This window comes from Sciurus vulgaris, assembly GCF_902686455.1.
Source record: "Sciurus vulgaris genome assembly, chromosome: 1".
In the NCBI taxonomy this organism is placed as follows: Eukaryota; Metazoa; Chordata; class Mammalia; order Rodentia; family Sciuridae; genus Sciurus; species Sciurus vulgaris.
The window spans coordinates 187,319,685-187,347,026 of record NC_136461.1 but is presented as its reverse complement, the minus strand read 5'-3'; positions in this window follow the sequence as shown (position 1 = coordinate 187,347,026).

Below are 27,342 nucleotides of genomic sequence, written 5' to 3'. Positions count from 1 at the left end.
TATACTTTTTATTTCTCAAGAGAGCTTTTATTTTTTGTTTTAATTTTTACTTTAACATGTTACATTAAGTGTACACAACCCACATTGCACACATGTGGAACATGCATTATGCAAATGTTAACATACACAAAAATCAACAACATAATCAGTCCTCATGTACCCAATATCCACATTCCACAGTCAACTCATAGCAAATTTTATTTCATTATGCTAATCCCATTTCTTACAAATATTACCTAAAAGTTAATCTCATATAGCATATATCAGATAGCAGTTAATTAGCATGTATCATTAAAAGGTAAATGTTTATTAAAAATAAAATAGAATTACAAAACATTTTAGGCATGTATAATTTTAGAATAATTATTAAATATCAGCATGTTCCTTCAGTATTCAATATTTAATTAAATAAATGTTACTTAAAAATTACAAAATAATTGGAGTCATAGCCTAAAAAAGATTCATAGTTTGTGATCAATTATGGTATTTAAACTTCTTCTAATCTGTAGGGTTTCTGCTCACACTTCTTATTTTTAATCTTGCTCAGAATGTAGCTTCAATAACCATGCCAACTATATCCAGACATCTCCAAGACTTATTCAGACCCCAAATAGCCAACATCTCTACTTATCTGTACTTTCTAGTTATAGAGGTATCTTAGAATTACTATGTCTAAAATTAGATAAGCCAAACCCAAAAAACCAAAGGCAGAATGTTTTCTCTAATGAGCCGATGCTGATCCATAATGACTGGGGGAGCAGGGAAATATGGGACACTGGATTATGCAGAGGGGAGTGTAGGGTGGCAAGTGGGTGTGGGATGGGAAGGACAATGGACTGAGATGAACATTATCACCCTATCATGTATGATTACACTACTGGTGTGACTCTGCACCATGTTGAGCCAGAGGAAGAAGGAGCTGTGCTCCATTTGTATACAATGTATCTAAATGCATTGTACTGTCATGTATAACTAATTAGAACAAATTTAAAAAATAAAAAAATAATAAAAACAAGAATGTGAATTTGGGGACTACGTGTACTCTTATCCAAATTCTGGCAGCTATTTTCTAAGTTAATTTCATCTGTCAATTATTAATGAATATATGCAATTAACTTATAAAATTGAGATTCCTGGAATAGGAAATATTTGAGGACTTACTGTTAAACAAATGCTCCTCTAAATGCTTTATGTGCTTTGTTCTAAATTAAACTTGATATCAACCTTATAAAATAGTTATATTACTTTGTTTTACTGATGGGGAAACTGAGGTATTGAGAGTGTAAATAATGTGTGCAGGCAGTTTGTTCCCAGTGCCTTTACTTTACATGTGCATCTCATGATATTTTTAAAGAAATAAAGAGCAGAGGTTTAAAAAAATGCTTCAAGTAGTGTCTGTTACAAAATAACTATATGTTGGTGATATTAATATTTTCATAATAAATGTAAAGTTTCTTAACAAGGCACATAAAAATGTTGATAATCCTAGAATTCTGGTTTTAACTCTTTTCTGCTAATATTTGATGTATTCTCCTTGTTTGTCTTGTATTTTTTACCATTTGATTTTAACACAGTAGAATTTCATAGAGCTAGAACTATTTACTGACAATTTTGAAACCCAAGATTGAACCTTTAAACTAAGACCAGAGAATCAGATTTAAAACAAAGGATCATGTCTCAGAGTTTCCAGTTGAAACAGTAGAAATGGATGAGAAGAAATGAGAGATGGATTTTTTTTCTTACAGTATATTAAAGGTAGTATACATATTTACTTAAAGACATATTTACTTAAAGACATATTTACTTAAAATATACATATTTACTTGAAGACAGCAAACAAAACATAGACCCAAATTTGTTCAGATATGTCCCCATTTGGGAGCTCAGAAGTAGAAGAAGTGCCAGAGATAAAGATGTGGAAAAATAGAGAAGAGATAACACCACTGTTATCTCAGGACAGGAAAGGTTGAAAGAAAAATTGTCACTAAAGTTTTATGATACGAATTCAACTTTTGTAACCACATCTAATTCAGGGGTCTTAACTGTTATCTTTAAGATTTATTGGTTTTAAAGGAAATGTGTATATATATATATACACACATATACACACATACACACACACACACATATATATATGATGGACTATTACTCAGCTTTCAAGAAGAATGAAATTCTGGCATTTGTCGGTAAATGGATGGAGTTGGAGAGTATCATTCTAAGTGAAATAAGCCAAACCCAAAAAACCAACGACAGAATGTTTTCTCTGATATGCCAATGCTAATTCACAATAAAGCGGAGGCAGAAAGGGAAGAATAGAGTTACTTTATATTAGGTAGAGGGGAGTGAATGGGGAGGGGAAGGGGTTTGGGAGAAGGAATGATAGTAAAGTGAAACAGACATTATTACCTCATGTACATATATGACTGCATGACTGATGTGATCCTACAATATGTATAATCAGAAAAATAAGAGATTACCCTCCATTCATGTATGATTTATCAAAATGTGTAAATGCATTCTAGTGTCATGTACAACTAATTGGAACAAGTAACATTTTAAAAATTTTTAAAAAGATTTATTGGTTTTAATAGTCCCCAAACCGTGGATTGTAAAGATTGCTTATGTACAAATGTGTGTATGTACATATATTTGGACACCTGTGCACTGAACCTTTCTGAAATTTTAGCATGCACGAGAGCTTGCTCAGTCAGCACTCTCACTACACTGTTCATAATCTCCAACAGTCTCTGTCTTCACAGCCAATTCCTGTCCATCCTTCAAACCTCAGTTTAAGTGTGACTTCAAGTAGGTCCAACTGTCCTCAATACTCATATTTATTCCTTCCTTATAACACCCAGTAATTTTGATTTACTTAACAGATTCATTCATATAACAAATTTTATATTTGTCTTCTGACTTTTGATACTGATTTACACTAGAGATAAAACCATCATCCAGATAGATGATCTCCCTCCCCCTATGGAATTTAGTGTCTGGTGAGGAAACTAACTTTTCTGCACAAAGTGCTTAAAAGAGGTACAGAGAGTTATGAAGTTTCATAAATTTGCAACTTTTTCTACTCTGGAAAGAAATATAAAATATCTACTAAATATCAATATTCTTCTTAAGTAAAAGCAAGAAGGGAAAGATAATCTATGGGCTCAACATTCAGATATAATCATTTATGCCTCAACACATGAAGTCAGCTTGAATGCTTTTAGTTTTTTTTTTTCCAGCATCATTTTTCAAACATTTTCCTATGCTCTAATATTTTCTACAGTATTTGCTTTTATATAATAGAGGTAAGTAAAATGTGAGGAAATTTTTTGGAGGTTGTCTCCCTTGATTTCACCCTTAATGCTATTTATCAATTTATACACTCTTCATGGCTTCCCTCATATCAAATTATATGGAGATAAAAAGAGAAAGAAAACCAACATTGTGTGCTCGTATTCTAATCAATGTGGCAGCCTATTCTATACTACAATTTGTGGTGGGTTCAAGACTGTTTTATGATATTTAGATGCAGATGTTCTCAGCATGGTGTATGTGTCTGCTTTGACTTTCACCAAAAACTGAATGACTTAAAAATATGAAAACAGTTATATTTTAGAAAGATTTCTGAGACCTCTCCCAGCTGGTGAAGCACTACCACTTAAGAATACAGTACCAGAAAGACTTTTAGGAGAGCTGTCAGATTTTAACATCGCAGGGTTACATAATCACTGTATTCTCTAGTGCGTGCCTGAAATGAATAGTTGGGAATTAATGTGCGAATTCAATTGCTTAATTTCTCTGGCTGTGAACAGCTTTGTCAAGTCTAGGCTGTGCCCTACCTGTTCATTCATCAGAAAAATTAAAACCTTTACACATTTTATCTATAATATGACAACTGGAACAATTACCTTTTGTGCCATATTGTTATAAACAGAAATTCTCTCAGGTTATCTTTTGGTACTGTTAGTTTCATCCAAACTTCCATAATAACTGTTTCCCCAGCCTACCATATGCACACCTGCTTCTTTCATTTCCTCATATTGTTTTATTCTTTGGATGCTTTTTTACTTGTTCTCTGATTTGCTGCTCCCCAGTGATATCAGTTCTTATGAGCCCAGCACAACCTCCTGCACTGTGTACCCACCAGTCTCCTAAAACCTTTATCTTCCATCTCTGGCACTAGCATTGAGTAGGGCCACAATAAACACCATGTATATTGAGTATTAACTTGATGTCGAGTCTCAGGAAGAGGTTTGGAAATACATTATTAGTAGATCAGATAGACAACTTAAAAACAAATAATATCAGAAAAGGTACAAGAAACTGTTATATATTCATTCCAAGAAAGCAGAATTGACTTCAGTTTGAATAATATAGACAAACTAGATTATATCAGAAATCTCTTCAAATTTATCCAAATGTTTGATTTTTTTCAACCAAATTATTATTTCTCAAACAGGAGAAAACAACTTATTTGCGTATTCTATGGGTAATATCTAGGCAAAGTTTTCTGCAGATTCAAACAAAGCTTACTATATGCCTATTATAAGTGAGGCTCTATTCCAGTTAATTTCACAGACATTTTATTTATTATCTTTATATAATCAATAAATAGTTGGTAACTCTAAATATCATAATCATATATTTGTATACTGCATTTAAGAGTTCATTACAGATTCTCAGCTTGAACTACCTTTTACTCTGATAATTAATTAGTGTTAAGAATACTTATTTTATAAGGAGTTGCAACACATTTAAGCACATTATTCTCAGCATGATAGAAGCTCAGTTAATATTATTAAATTTTATTTAATAATAAAATTAAGTGTTATTTCCCCAATATTTGGAATACCACTTACCTATTCAGGTAAATAGTAATTGAACTGAACTGTGAATTGTAGACCTGAATGGTAGTAAAATTTATGACCCAAAGAGTAAAGTCATAGGGCAAGTACCAAAGACTTCTGGGAGGGAAATATCTGTGGAGATTGATGAGCATGATAATAAACAAAATATGTACATGGGCATTCTTTTCCTATAGGCTACCTGATTATTTTTCTGTTTAGACTTATAGCCAGATATAGTAAACCTACAAAATGGAACACACAATTGTTAAAATATTTTCACAATTTTTAAAATATTTCAATATTTTAAAATATTGGGTTAAACTATAAATCATTGGTTATTTTGTAGATGCATGTGTATATGTGTGTGTGTGTATGTGTGTGTATGTGTGTGTGTATATATATATATACACACACATATATATATATATATATGTCTCAAGCATGCTCTCCATCTTTTCATATATAACTACCCAACATTTTGATTTTCTTAAGTCTTTGTAGAGGAATTGTAAACTAATTATCTGTTTACACAGGGAGTTCTATGTCTTTTGTAAAGCATTGTTGGGGTCCTTATCTACTACGATATGCAATGTATTTTAAACAAGTGTATATGTAATAAACCCTTTAAAATTAATTCTTTTCAAAAATTCTTCAGGAGTAATGAACTTATTTTTGAGCCTCTGTGTCATATAATGAACTCCAAACACAGACAGCAAAGAATATAGTCATATTTGGATTTTTAAATTACTAATTAATTTACTGTCTACAACAGTAAATTTCGCAGTTCCTATTATAGTGATCTGCTTTGTTTTAAACTTTAAACATTGAATTTTAGAACATTAATCTTTGCCCACTTCCTTTGAAATTAACTAGTGTAACTTGTTAAAAATTTTATAATACAATGATGACTAAGTATTAAGTAGAAGAATTATGATGAATATTATAATTCTAAAGTTATGGCCATAAACTGTGGAATATGGCTACTTTCAAACAATAGAAAAATGCTCAAAGCAGGGTTGACTTAATTTTTCAATTTCTGAAATATTTTGACTTTCTAAGAAGTATGTAGCCTGAAAGGTTTTCTTATGGCAGAATACACTTTATTTGACTTCACTGGTAATAAAGAAAGAACATTTTTATCAGAGTCACCAAAATCTAAAGATAATGTATTAAAAATGTCTCCTTTGTATATATGAGAATAGTGTTCCTATTTATTATTTAATTAGTTCCGAATGAACATTTCATATCCTAGTAACTACCTCTCAGAGCAGCTAGGTACCTGGGCCTTTGTCAAAGGAGACTACCATAGTGACCCCAATGCCTGAATGACCTGTATCCTCCTAGCCATCAACAGATCATTGATGATTCTCATTGGGGTAACTATCTCACTGAGAATTTTCACATATTTAAGAGTAGTTGTTAAATCCTGAAGAGTATCTAATGTTTATAAATATTTAAATAAGCTTCAAAGCATTTTTGCATTTGTTTTCTTTAACCCTTGAAAAACTGTCAAATATTTAAGGTTCAATATGGTTAATAAGCAAAGTGGAAAACTCACCTTATAAGACATTCACTCTAAGTTTAATTCAATTGGACTTATTGAAATGTAAGCATCATAGAGCTTGCTGAAATATATGATGACAACAATCTAAGATAATTCTTCTAACATTTTCAAAATCTTAAAATATATGGAATTTAATAATATTTATATAGTGTAGTAGGTAAAACTGAAATTGCCTTTAAGGGAAAACTGAAATTGTCTTTGTATAGAGATACATTAACCAGGGACATGGGCTATCAGAAATGAATTAATATATTAGTATACTGTAACAAAACTGTGATATACCAGTAAATTGCCAAAAAATTATTTGGAGAAGTTTTAGATTCAGCATTGAAATATCAGTGTCATGACACTGAATGTAAACTCTACTTGAAAATTTTTATCGATCATGTTGGCTGAGGTAGGAAAAGCTGAAATACTTGTAGAGAACAAATTTTATTGCTGAAGATTAGATGTTAAAAATCAGCTATCATAAGAAATCCCAGCTGTGAGATTTAATTCAAATATGACAATGAAGTGGGATTTCTCCATGACGTGGGAAGTTTCAGCTGCTGTGAAAAAGATATCTCAGTAATATAGGATCATAGTAACAATCTAATTTAGCCAAATATTAATATAATATAAATGTTAATTTGACTCACATAATTAATATAAACATATATTTGACATAATTAAGAAGGTAAGGTAGATGGATAATAAAATTGTGCATAATACATTTCTGATTAAGTTGCTATATCCAGATTTTGATGTTTCTGCCTATATCATGACTATACAACTTCTTTGATTTTATATTCATCAAATAAAGTTACTGTTTCTACTCTTTTTTCTCACAGAACACAAATAATCAAAGCATCAAGGATAATTGAAATCAGAAATAAAAATAGAATTTTAGTAAATCTAAGAATAAAACATAGAAGCCAAGCATGAAGCTATTGGACTTAATAATGAACAATGATGCTGCTTTCCATAGATTCACATTTCCTCTCTACTATCCCATGTGTTTTTCTTTTGCTTTTGCAAATATTCACTGAACTCTCAATCTGACATCAATTAGTTTTGACCAGTCTTACAATATTTTCATCATTATTGTAAAAAGTGTTACATTCTTATTATATATTGCCAAGACCCTCTCATTTCTGCTCTCAGCTGCAACCATCAATTAAGGATATACCTGATGAGGGAAATGGGAGATGAAGAAAAGATAGACACACACAGAGAGAGAAGAAGCTGGCTCAGGTGGGCAGTCAACCTCTAATGGAGTTTGACTGATCCAGAGCTAGCTCAGCATGTTTATTGTATAGGTTTCATCATCAAAAGGTTATTTGTGGGACTGGGGAGATAGCTCAGTTGGTAGAATGCTCATCTCGCAAGCACAAGGCCCTGGGTCCAATCCACAGCACCAAAAAAAAAAAAAAAAAAAAAAAAAAAAAAAAAAAAAGGTTATTTGTGGAAAAGTTTCAGTAAAGCAGGCAATCTGAAGGAAGACATTGGGGTTATCCTGTTATGCTCAGAATTTTTTGTACCTTGGCTCTGCTGCCTGAGCTCAAGGTCTTGCCTGATAACTCTGAGCATTTGCATAGTTTCCTCTGGCTGGCATCACCATAGCATCTGGGTCATTTTGACCTGCACTAACAGCTCTCCACAATATATATTTATTATGACAATCTATGTATATTCTCTTGAACTTCTTTTCCTGTTTCCACAACTGCTTGTTATCTTTTGGTTTCTTTGTTAAGCAAATTTTCCAAGAATGTTGTCACTTTTCTCCTCTCACTAATTCATCACTTCCCATTCTCTCATGAGCTAACATCAATGGACTACTGATGTTGGCATAGGCAAATTCAAAGGTCAATTATTCTTTTTCATTCTAGTGACCTTACAAAGGCTTTGGCACACTTGACATGGCTCCTTTTTGACTTTTTAACTTAACTCTGCAGATGCCATCGTGATTTTCTTGGACTAGTTATGACTTTTTCTCAGTTTCTTGTCATCTCTCTGACTTTTAAAAATTCTTTCCTTCTATACTTCATGATCTCAGTCAATTCATTGACTTTAGACGTCTTTCACATATCACTGGCTCTGAGAAATATAGCTCAAATCTCGATCACTCTATTGAACAGTAGTCATATACACACAACTATCTCTTTGATGTCTATAATTGGATCAAGTGTGGGTTTCTCAAATTTAATACATTTAAAGCATAACCTAAAGATTTATACTCAAGTCCATTTTTCACACAGGGAACATAAAAAACACGAGCCCTCTTTGACGTTTCTCCTTCTCAAAATAGATAACCAATCCATTGACTTTAATTTCTAAATCAATACAAAACCTGATCCTCTCAATTGTTTCTAACTTAGGCCAGGCAAGATAATAATCTTGGTTATCTGGATTATGGTAACAGATTCCCTACATCTCCTTTAATCCATTATTTACTACATTTAATCTATTTCTTTTAAGTAAGCATAAAATGATATAATGATGTATGGATTTTGTTTTGATTTTGTCTTAACTTTGTATACTGTCAAAACAGTGTTGTCTAATGGACACTATATAAAAGGTTGATTTCTGAATGAATTCCCAGAAAATTTTTAGGTAAAATGGAGAAAAAAGTAATAATTTATAAATCAATATAAATAAGACATAATAAAGAAATTAGGGTAATCTGATGGAAGGTAAGAGAGTAGGCAAAGAAAAAAATCTTTGTATCTATAGTAGTAAGGTTTTAAAATAGTTGACATTTTAAAATACTGATAAGTAATATTTTTATAATACAAATAAAGAATGTAAAATCAAATGTTACATGAAGAAAAAATTACAAGTGTAAAATGCCAAGTAAGTATAAGTCAAATAACTTGTAGACACTTTTTTTTACATGGGTCAAAATAAACCTTAAGTCAAGATATACATTTACAGGGGATATAAAAACAGACTCATTCCAAAATTATAAGAAGAAAATCATTCAATTCTGAATATATGAACATTTTAATCATCTCCACAAATATATAAAACAAAATGGTACTATTATCAGGAGTAATACATATTGAAAATTTGTTAATTAATATATCAAACAGATATAAAAATATTTAGTCTTTTTTAAGCATGAATCTAATTGTATTAAATACCTTATATAAATAATTATTATTATTCAATATACATAGGCATTCCTTTGGGTTTCTATTTTACACTTCAATTTCTTTATTTTTTTAATTGTAAACAAATGGAATAAATGTTGTTTGTTTGTTCATGGAGTAATGGCATACCATTTGTGTAATCATAAATTTACATAGGGTAATGGTGTTCGATTCATTCTGTTACTTTTTCCTCTCCCACCCCTCCCACCCCTCTTTTCCCTCTACACAGTCCTTTCTTTCTCCATTCTTGCCACCTTCCCTAACCCTAACCCTAAACCTAACCCTAATCCTAACCCTAACTCCTCCCAATTCCAATTATATGTCATCATCTGCTTATCAACGAGATCATTAGCCCTTTGGTTTTTTGAGATTAGCTTATCTCACTTAGCATGACATTCTCCAATTTCATCCATTTGCCTGCAAATGCCATAATTTTATCATTCTTTATGGTGAAGTAATATTCCATTGTATATATATGTCACAGTATCTTTATCCATTCATCAATTGAAGAACATCTATGGTGGTTCCACAATCTGGCTATGGTGAATTGAGCAGCAATGAACATTGATGTGGCTGTATCGCTGTAGTATGTTGATTTTAAGTCCTTTGGTTATAGGCCAAGGAGTGGGATAGCTAGGTCAATTGGTGGTTCCATTCCAAGCCTTCTAAGGAATCTCCATACTGCTTTCCAGAGTGGCTGCACTAATTTGCAACCCCACCAGCAATGTATGAGTGTACATTTTTCCCACATCCTTGCCCAAACATATTGTTGCTTGTGTTCTTGATAATCACCATTCTAATTGAGGTGAGATGGAATCTTCGGGTAGTTTTGATTTGCATTTCTCTTATTACTAGAGATGTTGAACATTTTTTCATATATCTGTTGATTGCTTGTACATCTTCTTCTGTGAAGTGTCTGTTCGTTTCCTTAGCCCATGTGTTGATTGGATTATTTGCATTCTTGGTGTAGAGTTTTTTGAGTTCTTTATATATTCTGGAAATTAGCGCTCTATCTGTAGTATGAGTGGCAAAGATATTCTCCCACTCTGTAGGCTCTCTCTTCACATTACTGATAGTTTCCTTTCCTGAGAGAAAGCTTTTTAGTTTGAATCTATCCCAGTTGTTGATTCTTGCTTTTATTGATTGTGCTATGGGAGTCCTGTTAAGGAAGTCTGATCCTAAGCCGACATGTTGAAGATTTGGACCTACTTTTTCTTCTATAATCTGCAGGGTCTTTGGTCTGATTCTAGGTCCTTGCTGCATTTTGAGTTGAGTTTTGTGTAGGGTGAGAGATAGGGGTTTAATTTCATTCTGTTGCATACGGTTTTCCAGTTTTCCCGGCACCATTTGTTGAAGAGGCTATCTTTTCTCCATTGCATATTTTTGGCACCTTTGTCTAGTATGAGAGAACTGTATTTATTTGTGTTTGTGTCCATGTCCTCTATTCTGTACCATTGACCTACCTGTCTATTTTGGTACCAATACCATGCCGTTTTTGTTACTATTGCTTTGTAGTGGAGTTGAAGATCTGGTATTGCGATACACCCTGCTTCGCTCTTTCTGCTAAAGATTGCTTTAGCTATTCTGGGTTTCTTATTCTTTCAGATGAATTTCATAATTGCTTGCTCTATTTCTGTAAGGTACATCATTGTGATTTTAATTGGAATTGCATTGAATCTGTATAGCACTTTAGATAGTATGCCCATTTTGACAATGTTAATTCTGCCTATCCAAGAACATGGGAGATCCTTCCATCTTCTAAGGTTTTCTTTAATTTCTTTCTTTAGTGTTCCTTAGTTCTCATTGTAGAGGTCTTTCACGTCTTTTGTGAGATTGATTCCCAAGTATTTTATATTTTTTGAGGCTATTGTGAATGGGGTAGTTTTCCTAACTTCTCTTTCTGAAGATTCATCACTTATGTATAAAAATGCATTGGATTTATGAGAATTGATCTTGTAACCTGCTACTTTACTGAATTCACTTATGAGTTCTAAGGGTTTTCTGGTGGAATTTCCAGGTTTCTCCAAATATATAATCATGTCATCAGCGAACAGGGATAGTTTGAGTCTTCTTTTCCTATCCGTATCCCTTTAATTTCTTTGGTTTGTGTAATTGCTCTGGCTAGAGTTTCAAGGACAATGTTGACTAGAAGTGGTGAAAGAGAGCATCCCTGCCTTGTTCCAGTTTTTAGGGGGAATGCTTTCAGTTTTCACCATTTAGAATAATATTGGCCATGGGCTTAGTGTTGATGGCCTTTATAATGTTAAGGAATGTTCTCACTATCCCAATTTTTTTTAGTGTTTTGAGCATGAAGGGATGCTGTATTTTATCATATCCTTTTTCTGCATCTATTGAAATAATCATGTGATTCTTGACTTGAAGTCTATTGATATGGTGAATTACATTTATTGATTTCTGGATGTTGAACCAACCTTGCATCCCTGGGATAAAACCTACTTGATCGAGGTGTACTATCTTTTTAATATATTTTTGTATGCGCTTTGTTAAAATTTTGTTGAGAATTTTTACGTAGATGTTCATTGGTCTGAAATTTTCTTTCCTTGATGTGTCTCTGTCTGGTTTAGGTATCAGGGTGATACTGGCTTCATAGATTGAGTTTGGGAGGGTTCCCTCCTAATCTCTTTCATGGAATACTTTGAGGAGTATTGGAATAAGCTCTTCTTTAAAGGTTTTGTAGAACTCGGCTGAGTACCCAGCTGATCCTGGACTTTTCTTTGTTGGTAGGTTTTTGTTGACCTCTTCTATTTCATTGCTTGAAATTGATTTATTTAAGTTGTGTATGTCCTCCTCGTTCAGTTTAGGTAATTCATATGTCTCTAGAAACCTGTTGATGTCCTCAAGGCTTTTTGTTTTGTTGGAATATAGATTTTCAAAATAGCTTCTAATTATGTTTTGTATTTCACTCGTGTCTGTTGTGATATTTCCTTGTTCATTCTGAATTTTAGTAATTTGAGTTTTCTCCCTTTCTCTTTGTTAGTGTGGTAAGGGTTTATCAATTTTGTTTATTTTTTCGAAGAACCAACTATTTATTTTGTTAATTTCTCCAATTGTTTCTTTTGTTTCAATTTCGTTGATTTCGGCTCTGATTTTAACTATTTCCAGTCTTCTACTACTTTTGGTGTTGTTCTGCTCTTCTCTTTCTGCGGCTTGAGCTGTAGTGTTAAGTCGTTTATTTGTTGATTTCTACTTCTTTTGTTGAATGCGCCCCATGAAATAAATCTTCCTCTAAGTCCTGCTTTCCTAGTGTCCCAGAGATTTTGATATGATGTGTCTTTGTTCTCGTTTACTTCTAAGAATTTTTTTATTTCCCTCCTGATGTCTTCTGTTATCCATTCATCATATAATAGCATATTATTTAATCTCCAGGTATTGAAGAAGTTTCTGTTTTTTATTCTGTCATTTATTTCTAATTTCCATCCATTATGATCTGATAGAATACAAGGTAGTATCTCTATCTTCTTGTATTTGCTAACAGTAGCTTTGAGGCATAAAATAAGGTCTATTTTAAAGAAGGGTCCATGTGCTGCTGAGAAGAATGTGTATTCGTTCTTTGTTGGATGGTATATTCTATATATGTTGGTTAAGTCTAAATTGTTGATTGTGTTATTGAGATCTATGGTTTCTTTATTCCATTTTTGTTTGGAGGATCTATCCAGTGGTGAGAGAGGTGTGTTAAAATCGCCTAGTATTATTGTGTTGTGGTCTATTTGATTTCTCGAATTGAGGAGGATTTGTTTGACATACATGGATGAGCCACTGTTTGGGGCATAGATATTTATGATTGTTATGTCTTCCTGATTTATCTTCCCTTAAGCAGTATGTAATGTCCTTCTTTATCCCTTCTGACTAGCTTTGGCTTGAAGTCCACATCATTTGAAATGAAGAAGGATACCCCAGCTTTTTTGCTTTGTCCATGTGCATGGTATGTTTTTTCCCATCCTTTCACCTTCAGTCTATGGGTATCTCTTTTTGTGAGATGAGTCTCTTGCAGGCAGCATATTTTTGGATTTTTCTTTTTAATCCAAGCTGCCAGTTTATGTCTTTTTATTGATGAATTCAGGCAATTAACATGCAGGTTTATTATTGTGATAGGATTTGTATTTCCAGTCATTTGACTCATTTTTGTTTTTTGACATGATTTGGTTTCTCCTTTATTTGGCTATTCCTTTACGCTAGTTCCTCCCGTTGCTGATTTGCATCATTGTTTTTCATCTCTTCGTCATGGAATATTTTGCTGAGAATGTTCTGAAATGCCGGCTTTCTTTTTGCAAATTCTTTTAGCATTTGTTTATCATGGAATCTGAACGTACGTTCTGCTGGGTATAAGACCCTTGGTTGGCATCCATTTTCTTTCAGGGCTTGAAAAATGTTGTTCCAGGCCCTTCTAGCTTTTAGGGTCTGGATTGAAAAATCTGCTGATATTCTTATTGGTTTCCCCTGAGTGTAATCTGATTCTTTTCTCTCGCGGCCTTTAAAATTCTGTCTTTATTTTGTATGTTAGGTATTTTCATAATCATGTGCCTTGGTGTGGGTCGGTTGTAATTTTGTATATTTGGAGTCCTATTAGCCTCTTGTACCTGGTTTTCCATTTAATTCTTCAGATTTGGGGAATTTTCTGATATTATTTCATTGAATAGATTGTTCATTTTTTGGTTTGTTTCTCTAAGCCTTCCTCAATCCCAATAATTCTTAAATTTGGCCTTTTCATGATATCCCATAATTCTTGTAGATTCTGTTCATGATTTCTTACCATCTTCTCTGTTTGGTCAACTTTGTTTTGAAGATTAAATATTTTTTCTTCAATATCTGAGGTTCTGTCTTCCAAGTGTTCTATCCTACTGGTTATGTTTTCTATGGAGTTTTTAACTTGGTTTATTGTTTCCTTCATTTCAAGGATTTCTGTTTGCTTTTTTTTTCAATATCTCTAACTCTTTATTGAAATGATCTTTTGCTTCCCATATTTGCTCTTTTAACTGTTGATTGGTGTGATCATTTTTTTTTTTATTTTTTAATTTTTTTGCGGTGCTGGGGATTGAACCCAGAGCCTTCTGCTTGCGAGGCTGGCACTCTTCCAACTGAGCTATATCCCCAGCCCTGTTGCAATCATTTAATGCCTGCATTTGCTCTTTCATCTCCATGTTTGCTTCCCTGATTATTTTAATTATGTACATTCTGAACTCCCTTTCTGACACTTTATGCTGTGCTGTGATTGGCTTTTATTGATATAGTATCTAAGTTTGTTTGGGATATTTTCTTCTCTTGTTTTCTCATATTTGTCAGATATCAGTGGGACTCTGAGATATTGCAGATTTCCTCTTTGGCTTATAGTGTCCCTGTAGATTTCCAGTATATCACCTCCCAGCCTTCAGTAGCCTGAAGTCTTGGAGGAACATGATAATGCTGTGCTTCTGAAGAAAGCTGCCCCTAGCTTGCTACTGGGTCCAGGGCCGGGGGCTGGCTCTGTGCAGAAAAGCTCTTAATGGGCGGATCTGCTCCAAGGAGCTGGCTATAGATCGTGCCTGCCGCCGGAGGGAGCAGGGCTGCTTGGGGAAGTCTTTGGCTGCCCTGCCCTGGTTCCAGAAGCTGCCTGCAGGCCAGGGCCCACCAGTGTCCGGGGCTTGGAGCTGGCTCTGTGCGGATAGGCTCTCACTGAGTGGCCTGCTCCGAGAAGCTGGCTGTGGATGGAGCCTGCCGCCAGAGGGAGCAGGGTTGCTTGGGGAAGACTCTCGCTGCTGTGCCCTGCTCTGAGAAGCTGCTCCTATCCCGGCCTGCCGCCCGGGTGGAGCTTCACCTGGTTGGAGAGACTCACCCCACAACTCTGTGTTAGTCCGAGTCTCTCATAGCCTCCCATTCTTGAATCCTGGGTTCTGGAGCAAAGGGAGATGCAGTCACTCTCTAGTCTGTCATCTTGGATCCTCTTCAGTTTCTAAATACTTAAAAATCCACTATTTCAGTTTCATGTAACAAAAATTCAAAATCAAAGTAGTTCTTGTCTCAGGCAAAGTCTAATTAGATACTTAAATTAGGTAATACTCTCTTCTCTGCTTGTCTTTCCTTCCGGAGAGTTGAACTCCATTCTACTAGATGAACTTTTTGAATTTGTGAGAAGATTGGCTTAGGGCTTCTATAATCACAACAGAGAGTAAAGCCTGTGCTTTACTATCTCCCAATTTATTATCTTCAGTATAGACAAAAGGGAATGATCCATTATGATTTTTTTAACACTGAATATTCCTTTGACATCCAGTCTATGGAATGGAGGTCTATTCTTTTAATCCATCATTATATTTAAAGGTACAAATACTATGAGGAATCGAGATTATTTTTCAGGTACAATCACAGTATATTTTCTGAGTTGCCCTTTTCAACATTTCATTCATATGAGACAGGAGCAATTGTCATTTGCAATACACCATGGAAGACTGTCCAGAAGAATTGAGAATGTCAAATATGGATAAAAAATTATTTCCAAGGACCTTCAATACATTGTGGCTGTGAACATTTTACTATGGTATTACCAGTTTGGAGACTGAATATGAAGGCACATAGAGAATTTCATATTTTCTTCACAAAAAAATCAAAAGTATTTTACTTGTACTTTTATGTTTCGAAAAAACTATTCAGAGAAGGTGGCAGCCCTTAAAATGAAATCTACTTTCTCACCGAGGAAAAAAATTAAGACATTTTAATGACATTGTTGAAGATGACTTTTTCAGTACCTTAAACATTTTGAATGATATACAAATTATAACTTTACTACTGTCATCTCACTTTACCATTTATATATGAACCACAAATATATATTGTCACTGAGTTAAATTTGGGGGCATACAGGAATAACTAATAATATTAAGTGGCATTTCAATTATATTCCATGGAAAACCCTGAAACTTTCTAAAATTTTATAAGGTTCAAGCCTAAGCAGATCATTTTAAAGTTAAAGTTGCTTTATGATTGCAGTTAGAAGCGGCACTCTATTAGCTCCATTGATATTCAGACTGAATGTCAAAGGAATATTCAATATTTAGAGAATCATACTGGATCATTCCCTTTTGTCTCTATTGAAGATAATAAATGGTGCCAGGCAACATTTACAAAAATTTTGATGTCTCTAATAATCTGAAAATGGTGGCTATAAGCTTCAGGGTCAAATGTTGAAGGTTTGAATTGATTTTGTTATTGCCAGAGGCACAGACAAGGATAAGCATTATTTTGCTCAGAGAGTTTTGCTCCTTGCTATTTTTGCTATAAAATAACTTTAAACAGTATTAAATTTTTTGGTTATTTGAAGACTAGAAAGACACTGAATTACCACTTTTTATATTCTTTTTTCTTCAAATTCAACATGACAAAATTGGTAAGGATAAATTATTTGAAAAATATCTGTTTTTGAATTATCTTGTAAAAATCAATTTGTGGTAAATATCTTCTTTTTATCATGTTTATGAATTTTGGAGTGAATGATTGAATAAATATTTATATGTAAGTAAAGCAATAGTATATTCCAGTATTGTTTTTATGTCTTAGGGAAGGAAAACAGTTATTGGCATTTGTATGGAGTTTGATTTCTGGATTTAAAATTTCTTTATATTTCTAAGAAACAATTTTAGTGACCATTTACATCGTATCAATCAGCATAGGCTTAGTTGTACTATGGAAAAAAAATTATCTCAATGTGACACTGGCTTACAGAAAAGGATTTAACTCATGCCACATATTTATTGGAGTTTGAAGTAAGTACTTCAGTATGTCTTCATACTTCAAGGATCCAAACTAAATGAACAAACCCAAGCAGGATATTGCTGACCTTATAGCAAACTAAAGAGGCATCAGAGTGGAACCACAAACTGACTTTTCAAATCTCTTCTTGCAAGTGACAAGCAGTACTTCTATTTACATTCTAACTGCTCAAAGCAAGTCATGTGACTACGTGTTCCTTAAAATGGACAGGGTATTATGATGCCTCCCCCATGAAATACATTGTTCATCAATTCTGATGATGATTATATGGTACTGAACAAATGTTTTGAATGAATAAAATCAACCACAGTTGTCCCCACCCACACCACAGATACTCATTTCTATTCATTCCACCACTCCTGAAGAAAGGAAACCATACAGCCTTAAAAGTAAAGGCACATCCAGGATCTCATTATCTCTAAATTGCACCTGGCTGTGACTCCTTGTGTTCTGAAGCCTGTGAACTAAAACAAGTTACTTCTTCACATCAGCTAAACCCAGAAGAGGAGTGGGAAGGGTTAACTTAAACAAATTTCTCATTTGGAAATGAACTAAATGAGAAAAATAAACTAGGCAGTGCAGCAACACAGCAATTCTGAAATCCTACTGGGAAGATGTTTAAAGGGTCCCCAATTATTAGAACTGTTAAGAACTCCTTTCTCTGTATCCAAATAACAACTTGAATCTAGGATTTAAGTTCCCATAGCAATCAACACAAAACTTTCAAATAATTGGTTGACTTTTATATATGCAAATAAATAGAAAATTTAAAATCCAATTAAAAAAAAATTCCTTAAAATGTTGTTCTTACTCAAAATTTTTTTTTCTTATGTATATATGTGTTTATTTATTTATTTATAGCATTGGGAATTGAACCTGGGGACACTGTATCAATGAATGACATCCCCAGCTGTTTTTTATAAATTTTATTATTTTTTATTTTAAGACACTGTCTCAATAAGTTGCTGAGTTTGGTGTTGAACTTTCAGCCTTCCTGCCTGGTTCTCCCACGTCATTGAAATTACAGGCATGTGCCATACTATGGGCTTGCTCTAGTATTTTTCTTTTGATATTTCACTTTTCTCTCTCTGTGGTTTTCTGGCACATTGCATATTCTTTTGTGAGACTGAGATGCCAGAGTCCTTCCTGAACATTCTCGGAGCTGAAGAAGCTATAAATCCGTATACTATGATTCAACTTTTAAATAGTAAATATAAAAATGCTGTACTTGACACAAGCCATAAACAAACTTGAAAATCTGAAACAAAATGATTTCAAATTTCAAAATATGGTAAAATTCATGGCTTAAAACCATGTAAAATGGAAGGTTTACTACAGCTAGGAAATTTTCTTTCAGTATAATCTAAATTATCATATGTAAATCTCGTAGCTCACATAACAGAAGAGAAAATGGAGAAATAAGTATATTGTTAAACTTTCTATAGTTATTTCATAAGGTAGATGGGATTTAATGTTCTGTGTATATAAAATGTGCCTGTGATTTAATATAAATATATAAACAGTTGAAAAAATTAGTAAAAAGTCCAATCTTTAAATAAAAGTCTTCAAATAGATACTATAGCATAATAATACAGTTTAGTGAAAATCTAGGGGACTATAACATTTTCTCACTTATCAAATTGACCATATTTTGAAATACGACAAAATATAAAATTTTGTAGTTTATCATTACATTGTTCTTTCCAGAGTGACAAAATCAGTGTCATTTGAAAGACAACATAAATAAATTTAAAAAGAACAAAAACTAACTTACAAAAAGGTGGATAAATGGGAATAAACATTAGCAGAGTCATATATGTCATAAGGCCATCAATATTCTCCAAGGAAGTTCTGGAATTACAATCATAGAACAAAGTAATAGCAACAATTTATTTTTGAAAATAAAACAAAACTTAAAAAATAGGTAACAAATTTAGTCATTCAAATTTCTAACCATAAATAAAATCAATGAAGCACAGAAAGCAAACATTTAGTACCTGAATAGAATTGAAAAAAGCTAAGAATAAAATATTTTTTAAATATAACTACCAGAAAATATAAAAAGAAATCACTATAATTTTGCAAACTAAAATGTTAATGAAACTATCACATTGATACTAATATATTTTGACATAATAATGATATATCTTTCAATATCAGATTTGCAAACACACTAAAAAAATTCCAGAAAATCCGTTAAAGTGGGTCAAAGTCATTTTGCTTCTATCCAGATTTTTATTTGATATTTTACTTTTACTTTACAATGATAATCATCTATTTCAATAAACCCATCATTGTTTGAAAGGCATTGTTCTTCATAAAAAGATCATAAATCAACTCTGTTAATTAAGAGCTTTATTGTGCTCGAAATGGGTATGTCTCAACTATGTTTCCATGTTAATATTTTAAGATATTACTAAATTCTTTTAATTTTCCCTTTGTCCCAAATGAAATTTTTTCTTTCACACTGAGTTATTCCTGAAGCAGTCTGTCTTCCAGTATGTCCTTATACAATCTCTGTAGTACTTGGAAAGTTTAAATTGAATCATCATTCCATAGCTGTCATTTTCAATCTCTTCTTTTTAACTGTTTTTACCTTTACAGTAAATTTTTAGTAAATTTATTTAAATTATCCCTTACCACAGTAATCTGTTTATCTTCAGTATCCAGGAACATTTAGGTTATTGCAAGTATATTCCTCCCCCACCCACTTCGACCTCACAGCTTATTAGGAAGTCTTCTCTTCTTTGAGATAAAAAACTTAAGTTGAACTTTTATGATTCCCCCTCTTCTATTTATTCTACCTAGTAGAACTTCATAGACTGCAGCCCTCATGACCAATAGTTTATCAATAATTTATCAATTTATATTTTGCTAATAATTTACATTTTCAATGGAATCTGGGAAATAATTATTCTATATACACATAAACTCATACTACCATTTTCTTTGAAGTTCAGACTTCATTTTCATCTAGAGTGAGAATTGTTATAAAAATAATATGTCAAATTAATATTAGTATATAGTATTATTATTTCATAATCACATTGCGTGTCTAGTTTCAAATCTTGGTACATAATAAAATAAGATGTTTTTCTTTTTTATAGTTTTGGCATTTGTGCTATGTTTTACTAAATTATTGCTTTATATTAATACTAATTATTTCTATATAGTAAGTGTTAGGGGAAAAATGCAGCTCAGGTTGGGATCCGGAGAGGTAACCACTTCTGCGCAATCCTGCTAAACTGCCGCTCGCTCGCTTGTCTCAGTTGTGGCTTGCCAATAGCTCCCAGAAAAAAATGATCTGCAGACAAGAGGTCTCACACAAGAGACTTTATTTTTGCGGACGATTAACACGTCTGCTCAGGGCGAAAATAAGTGAAGAAAGAGAGAAAAATGGCGTTTGGCTTCTCTCAGATATTGGAATCTCGTGGGCTGGAAGGAACCAATAGCAGAGGAGAATTCTTGCGAGCTGACTGAGAACCAATAGCACGTAACGTGGGAAGCAGGAAAATGGTGACAGCGCAAGCCAGAAATTCCTGTAATGTAAGGGGCGGGCAGAGTGCGGATTGACAGGTGATGGGGAGGCTGGAAATTCCTGTAACGGAAGAGGTGGGCGGCTTTATACATTACATTCAGTAAATTAAACTGAAAAGTGACACTACATGTTAATCTAACATCATTACTATAAAAACCTTTTAAAATATTTTTCATGTATACTGTGCTTTAAAATTTTGTTTCTAAGTCACTTGAATTATAAATTTCAAGCAAGATTTTACAGCATTTTCTAGCTTTTGTCATAATAAGTCTAAGCATATCTACAGACCTAAATAGACCCTTTAATCACTAAATTAAGGAAAATGTTATCTATTCATTTTATTTTACAAAAAGTGGTGAGTCACTTTAAGAGCCCATTTTTGATCAATGCCACCACTTTTTCTGCCATATTGTGGAGTGTAGAATAACAATATCGATATTAATAGTACTAATTATACATGTCCAAAAATTGCTATAATATTATTAATTTTTACATTTTGTAGCTTAGTGTTTGAGACACCTTTGTATTTTCATTATTTTACAGATGTTTTTCTGATTTATTAAATTGAAATATTTTTAAAAGTTCAGAAGATTACTATACTTCCACATTTTATTTGTTCACATCCTCTTTCAAAGGATTGACATGCATCTTTGAATAATGTGATTGAGTAATGGTTAATGCGAATTGTCAATTTGATTGGATTAAGATATGCTGATGATTAAGAGGCCTCTGGGTGTGTCAGTAATGGTGTGTCTAGGAATGACTGGAATGTGGGATAGTGAACTGAAGTAGAGCCCCTCCCTAAGCATGGGTACACCACCCAATAGGATTGGATTAAAAACTGGGAGAACAAGGAAGCAGTTGAAGATGCAAGCTCCACTCTTCTTGAACTGGTTCTTGATTGCTCATCAATCAGCTGAGGATATCGGACTCTCACTTCTTTACCCTTCAAAGCATACTCTGCCAGTAATTCTCTAGGTAGTTTCTAGAACCCTTGGTATTGGACTAGGGTAGCACTCTCGATCTTTCTTGTTCTGGAGCTTCTGCCTTTTGGACTACTCAGCTGCTGGTTCTTCCAGTTTTCCAGCTGCAATGGCTACTGTGGACTATCCAGCTTCTGGTCATGTAAGCCAATCTAAGAAATCCCCTTCTTATAATCATACTTCCTGTTGATTCTGTTCCTCTAGAGAACCCTGACTAATACAGTGATTTTGGTAAGACTTCACTGAAATATCTATATACTCTAAGATCTTCCATGTTTTAATTATACTTTTCTGCCTCTACTCTGGAATCCCAACTCAAATGGTTATAGACTTAATTTCCAAACACTTCTCCAGGCCTATTGCTGTTTTCAAACCCAGAAAACTTCTTAACATTTTTAGATCTCAGTGTCTCTATCATTAAAAACCAACATCATAGGTCCATGATGGAGATGAAATGAAGTAGTATCACATAAACCACTCAGACCCACACCTGGCTGTAGCTGTACTACAGAGTTTATCCTCTTAGCTGCTCTCCCTCATTGCTTGAGACATTTGCAGATAATCTGATTTCTGCTTGCATGTCCTTTGTGAATATACAGAATTCTAACTTTTTTCCTGAGATGAAATAATTTCAACTGTATATGTCGACTGCATATGTACATGTTCCTCAAGGTTTACTTAATCTTTGTACTGTAAAATTCATGACTTTGATTTTTGCTTAGGAAATTTTGACTTAGGAATTTTACTTCCAATTCCTCTGCTTTCTTCTTTCCTTTTCCTCTTTTATTATTTCTTCCATAAAAAGTACACATTCACTGAATTCCACATATTATTTCCTCTATTATTTCTATTACCATTTTTAAATACTATTGTATTGTACTCAACCCTTGTATTGGAAAAGTATATTGCATACTTAGAATTTTTTCTTTGAGTTTTACAATTATGTCATGTATGTTTTAAAAGATACTAAAATAAAATAAAAAGCTATATTTGAAAATTTAAAATGTGTCTATGAAAGGAATATATGCACAAAATATTGAGTACTTTTACTATTTATTTTACCCATCTTTTACAGTTTCAACAAGTTCCATTTTAAGTTTAATTGAGAAATCCATTTTTGATAATCTAACACCTTTCTTTAGATCATTATAAGAATATGTTGCATTTAACTTCAGATTTTCAAATGAATTTTCTAAAAATGACAAAGTTTGTATGAACCATGCTATCTGCCTAGCTTTAATTTGATTCATTTTCTTCTAGCTGTACTTGTCTTTCCCACATTATATACTGTGCATTTGGAAAATTATTGTGTATGTGCTCCATTCCTCAGTAGTGCCTGCTGATAAGCACATTTAGAGTTAATTCAAATTTCAGTTTTATTCCTGTTAAAGGATATGCTAGAGTATAATGAGAAACACAATGGTTAAGATAAGTTTGATAGCTTTAATGAAATCATTCTCTCTCCTAGTGACCTTGAGTGTGTCCTAAATTACTCTTCTTGATGGTGCATGTCAATAGGAATAAGAGCAATAATTGTGCCTGATGGCCCATTTCTAGTGTAGCTTAAACAAGAATATCCCATAAGGTTTGAAGGTCTTTTTATTACTCTAAGTGAAATCAATAAACAAATTAATTCTTTTTCTTTGAATCTTCACTCACTTTCAGAAGTAGTTTGCACTAGCTGAATAAAGATTTCCCCCTGAAAAGTGTGGACTAATAAAACAGCATTGGAAAATTTCAAGCATAGTGCCTAATCTATATGATATACACCATAAATATCTTTTTCTTCTTAATAATTTCTTCCTTTTTTTCCCCAATAATGGGATAAAGAGTTTAGTGACTTTTATTTATGGCATATACCTGAGAAAGCACAGGGTTATCCACAGACTGTCTAATACGAAATCCACTGTGGACTCTCAGTACTGATAATTAGATTTTCATACTCTATTAAAATCTGTAGTGAATATTGCTGAAATTTGAATAAAACATAGAAATAAAGAAGATAGATAATAGATTTTCTATAATAGATTCTGTTTCTCTTGTTATATTTATGTATAGCTACTTTATAAAAAGAAAAAAAAATATTGACTTGCTCAGTTGTTGAATGATGCATCTGTGTGGTAACCTATCAGGTAACAGAAGGCTCAGTCCAAAGTACTGAGTGAGGAAATTTGGTAAGGGATCACTGTAAAAATATGTGGGAAGGACGAGGGCAGCCACTAGCATGCGGTCATGAGGACCCAGGCAATCACAGCTGGTAAGCATTACCACCACCCCGCCAAAGTTGGAAAGAGTAGAGTGGTTTCTAGAAGGGAAAAAAAAGAGCAGTTAGGAGAAGACGGCTTCTCAGGACCTAGGAACTTTGACAGGAAAGGCAGCCACTCTCCAAGGACAAGTAGGAAAGGACTCAGGACATGGGCAGGTTTAGGCACACAGTTTCACTTCTTAGTTTCACTTCTGGCCTCTTTGCTGATGGTGTTCCTCTCTGGCTGACCCCAGAAGAAAGTTAGAAGGCATGAAAACCCACTGGTGCAGTGATTCTGGGTCTTGCTACTGGAGCAGAAAGCAGCATGGAAAGGAGTGGATCTCAAGGTGCAAATAGCAAACTTTCAGTGTGAGTCCTTTTGCATTTGATTTTTACTGTAAAATGGTTTCTTTTCTCTGAAGAATTTGGAAGGTAGCACTCCTTAAGAGTTCAATTGCTGTTATTGAACTGAAGTGTTTAAACACAGAATTAAATATATATTTAGATGAGCACCATACATGTGATTTGGAAAAATGGAATAAATTAATAAACAAATAAATTTAATAAACATTTGACAAAGCATGTGGAGGGATGTGAGAAAAGGAAATGTAAGTTTAAAGTACAGCAATTGCTAAATTAAGTATCAAAATGATTATGAATCATTTCCAAAGTTTCAATTCATTTCCAAAGTTACAATTATTGTTTAGTTGTATATGATTATCTACATCTCCAAAAGTTTTTTTATAATCATTTTTGTTATTGAGAATAATTTTATAATTTATGAGACTTTTAAGAACACAATAGGTTTAAATATTTAATATATTTTCTATTTTCTCATACAACCAAAGAGATGGCATAATTTCTTTTTTTAAAAAACTTTTAAGATGTAAAAGACATGATAAGTTAAATTAATTTTTATCTATTAGATGAAACACAATTATTTGCATTTATATTTTTAATTTGATATAATGTTTTTGTTGTGAATTTTAGTATTTATATATTGGCTATATAACCCCGTAAGAAGATTTTATGGTGACTCATTAATATCGGCCTTTACCATGAGACTAAATTTGGACCACAAAAAATGAACAAAAATGATTTGTATCATTTCTGATTAGAAGCTTAAGAAACTCATATGCTTCTGCAGTTTTTCCCAGTCTCTCCCTCTATCACAGATTTAAGAAAACACATAGCCACCATGTTATGCCAATGAGAAATGAACTATGTGGAGGTAAGTTACCAAGATGTGGGGGTTGTTAGTTATGATAGCATAAGTGAGTGAAAGTTGAGTAATTGAACTCATATATATTTAGTAATTTTTAAACTTTGTCTGACCATAAATTACTCAGACAGTAAAGAATAGTACTGAAGTATTCATGTGAAGACAAGAAATGACTAGTTAACATAAAAAAGAAAATAAAGTCATTATGGCAAAAGTTTCTATTAAGATCATTCAAGAAATATTTCACAGATGGATAGATGTACCAGATTAAATGCACATAATGAATTATACATGTGTATAATATTGCTTGCATTTAATATATACACATTATTTAATGATTTCATATAATATATGCGCAATGTATATGCATATACAATAGAATATTATATATACATATTGTATATATTGTATATATTATAAATACACACATATATGTACATATATATATACACATATATGTAATAAAATCATGCATTCTAATTATTTGAGTCATTTTTTTTTTTTTTTTTGTACCAGGGATTAAGCCAAGGAGTACTTAACCACTGAGACACATTCCTAGACTGGGGTTTCACTAATTTGCTTAGGGTCTCACTAAGTTTCTGGGGCTGGCTTTGAACCTTCTATCCTCCTGCCTCAGCCACCACAGTCTCTGGGATTACAAGTGTGTGCCACCACACCAGGCCAATTTAAGCCAATTCTTAATGTAAAAGTCAAATAAACTGAACTTAAAGGATGCCTAGAGCAAAAAAAGAAAAACAATGGTTCAAAATGATTTTCTGGTAAAGTTAAATAGGTAAGACAACAGTTATACAGAAAGTAATGTCCTATAAAACATGAAAATTAAAAATTAGGTAGTTTCACATAGTGAGGGGCAAAAAATTCATGCACACAATAATGAGATGCTAACTTAGTATGAAAAGGTTTAAGATTTTTTTTTTTTTCGGTGGTGGGGATCAAAGCCAGGGCCTTATGCTTATAAGGAAAGCACTCTCCCAACTGAGCTATCTCCCTACCCCCAAGTTTAAGGTTCTTAAAGAGAGAAGTAATGGGTCTGGAACTAAAGAAAGAACTTTCAAATTAAGCAGAATGTTAAAATAATTGTAGCACTAAAACAATAGATATTATGGATATTGTCATTGATATTTAGGCAAATATATATAACTTGAAAATCATTTTTTGGAGAGTTTAGAGTGGTTAAAAATGTCCTCTGACATTTGAGCAGAGATCTGAATGACATAATGGTTCCATTCTGTTGTCTAGGGAAGGTATTTCAGAAAGATTCAGAATTAAATACAAAGATCACAAGGCAGAATGAGTTATTGGCATTGTATAAGTAAAACAAAACTTGTCTGATTACGGTGAAATAATGAGTAAGAGGATAATTCTTTCTATGCTGGTATTATCATTTTTATGTCAACTGTATTATTCAGGATAGTGTCTACTGTTGGCTATAGATTAGTCAATTATTTGATCTTTCATCTGTATCAAAATTCTCCCTGTCTGAAAGCATATACCTTTTTTAGACCTTGACCACAGTTGTATCACAGCCATTATTGATTATTCCTCTATCATAGCCATTACCTCATCTTATTACAACCTCTGAGTGAAAGCATTTATTGATATAAGAAACTGAAAATTTAAAATAATTTGAATAATACATTGCTTCTCATAATCATGTCTCACATTGACAGTATACAAATTAAAATGTTTACTAATATGTACTGCTGTTTTTAGAAAAACCAAAGAAAAAATTGACTTGTATTTAATGTGCACTTCTATTCTTTCACCATGAATTAATTTTGCAAGAGAGCTAAGGAACAAGGACCTTGGTTTAATTCACATTAGCAGGAATCTAAACCCGATCAAGAAGCTTTTTCTCCTGTGTACAGATGTTGCTTAGTGAGCCATGTAGCAGGTGGTTTCATGGGAGTGGCTAGAAGAAGAAGGTTCCTGAACTAATGAGCTTTCCCTTGAGGAGTCACTGTAAATGGTAGCTGCATTTGGTTATTAAAACAACTTATTTTCTTTACCCTGGGTTTCTTAACTCTTCCCCT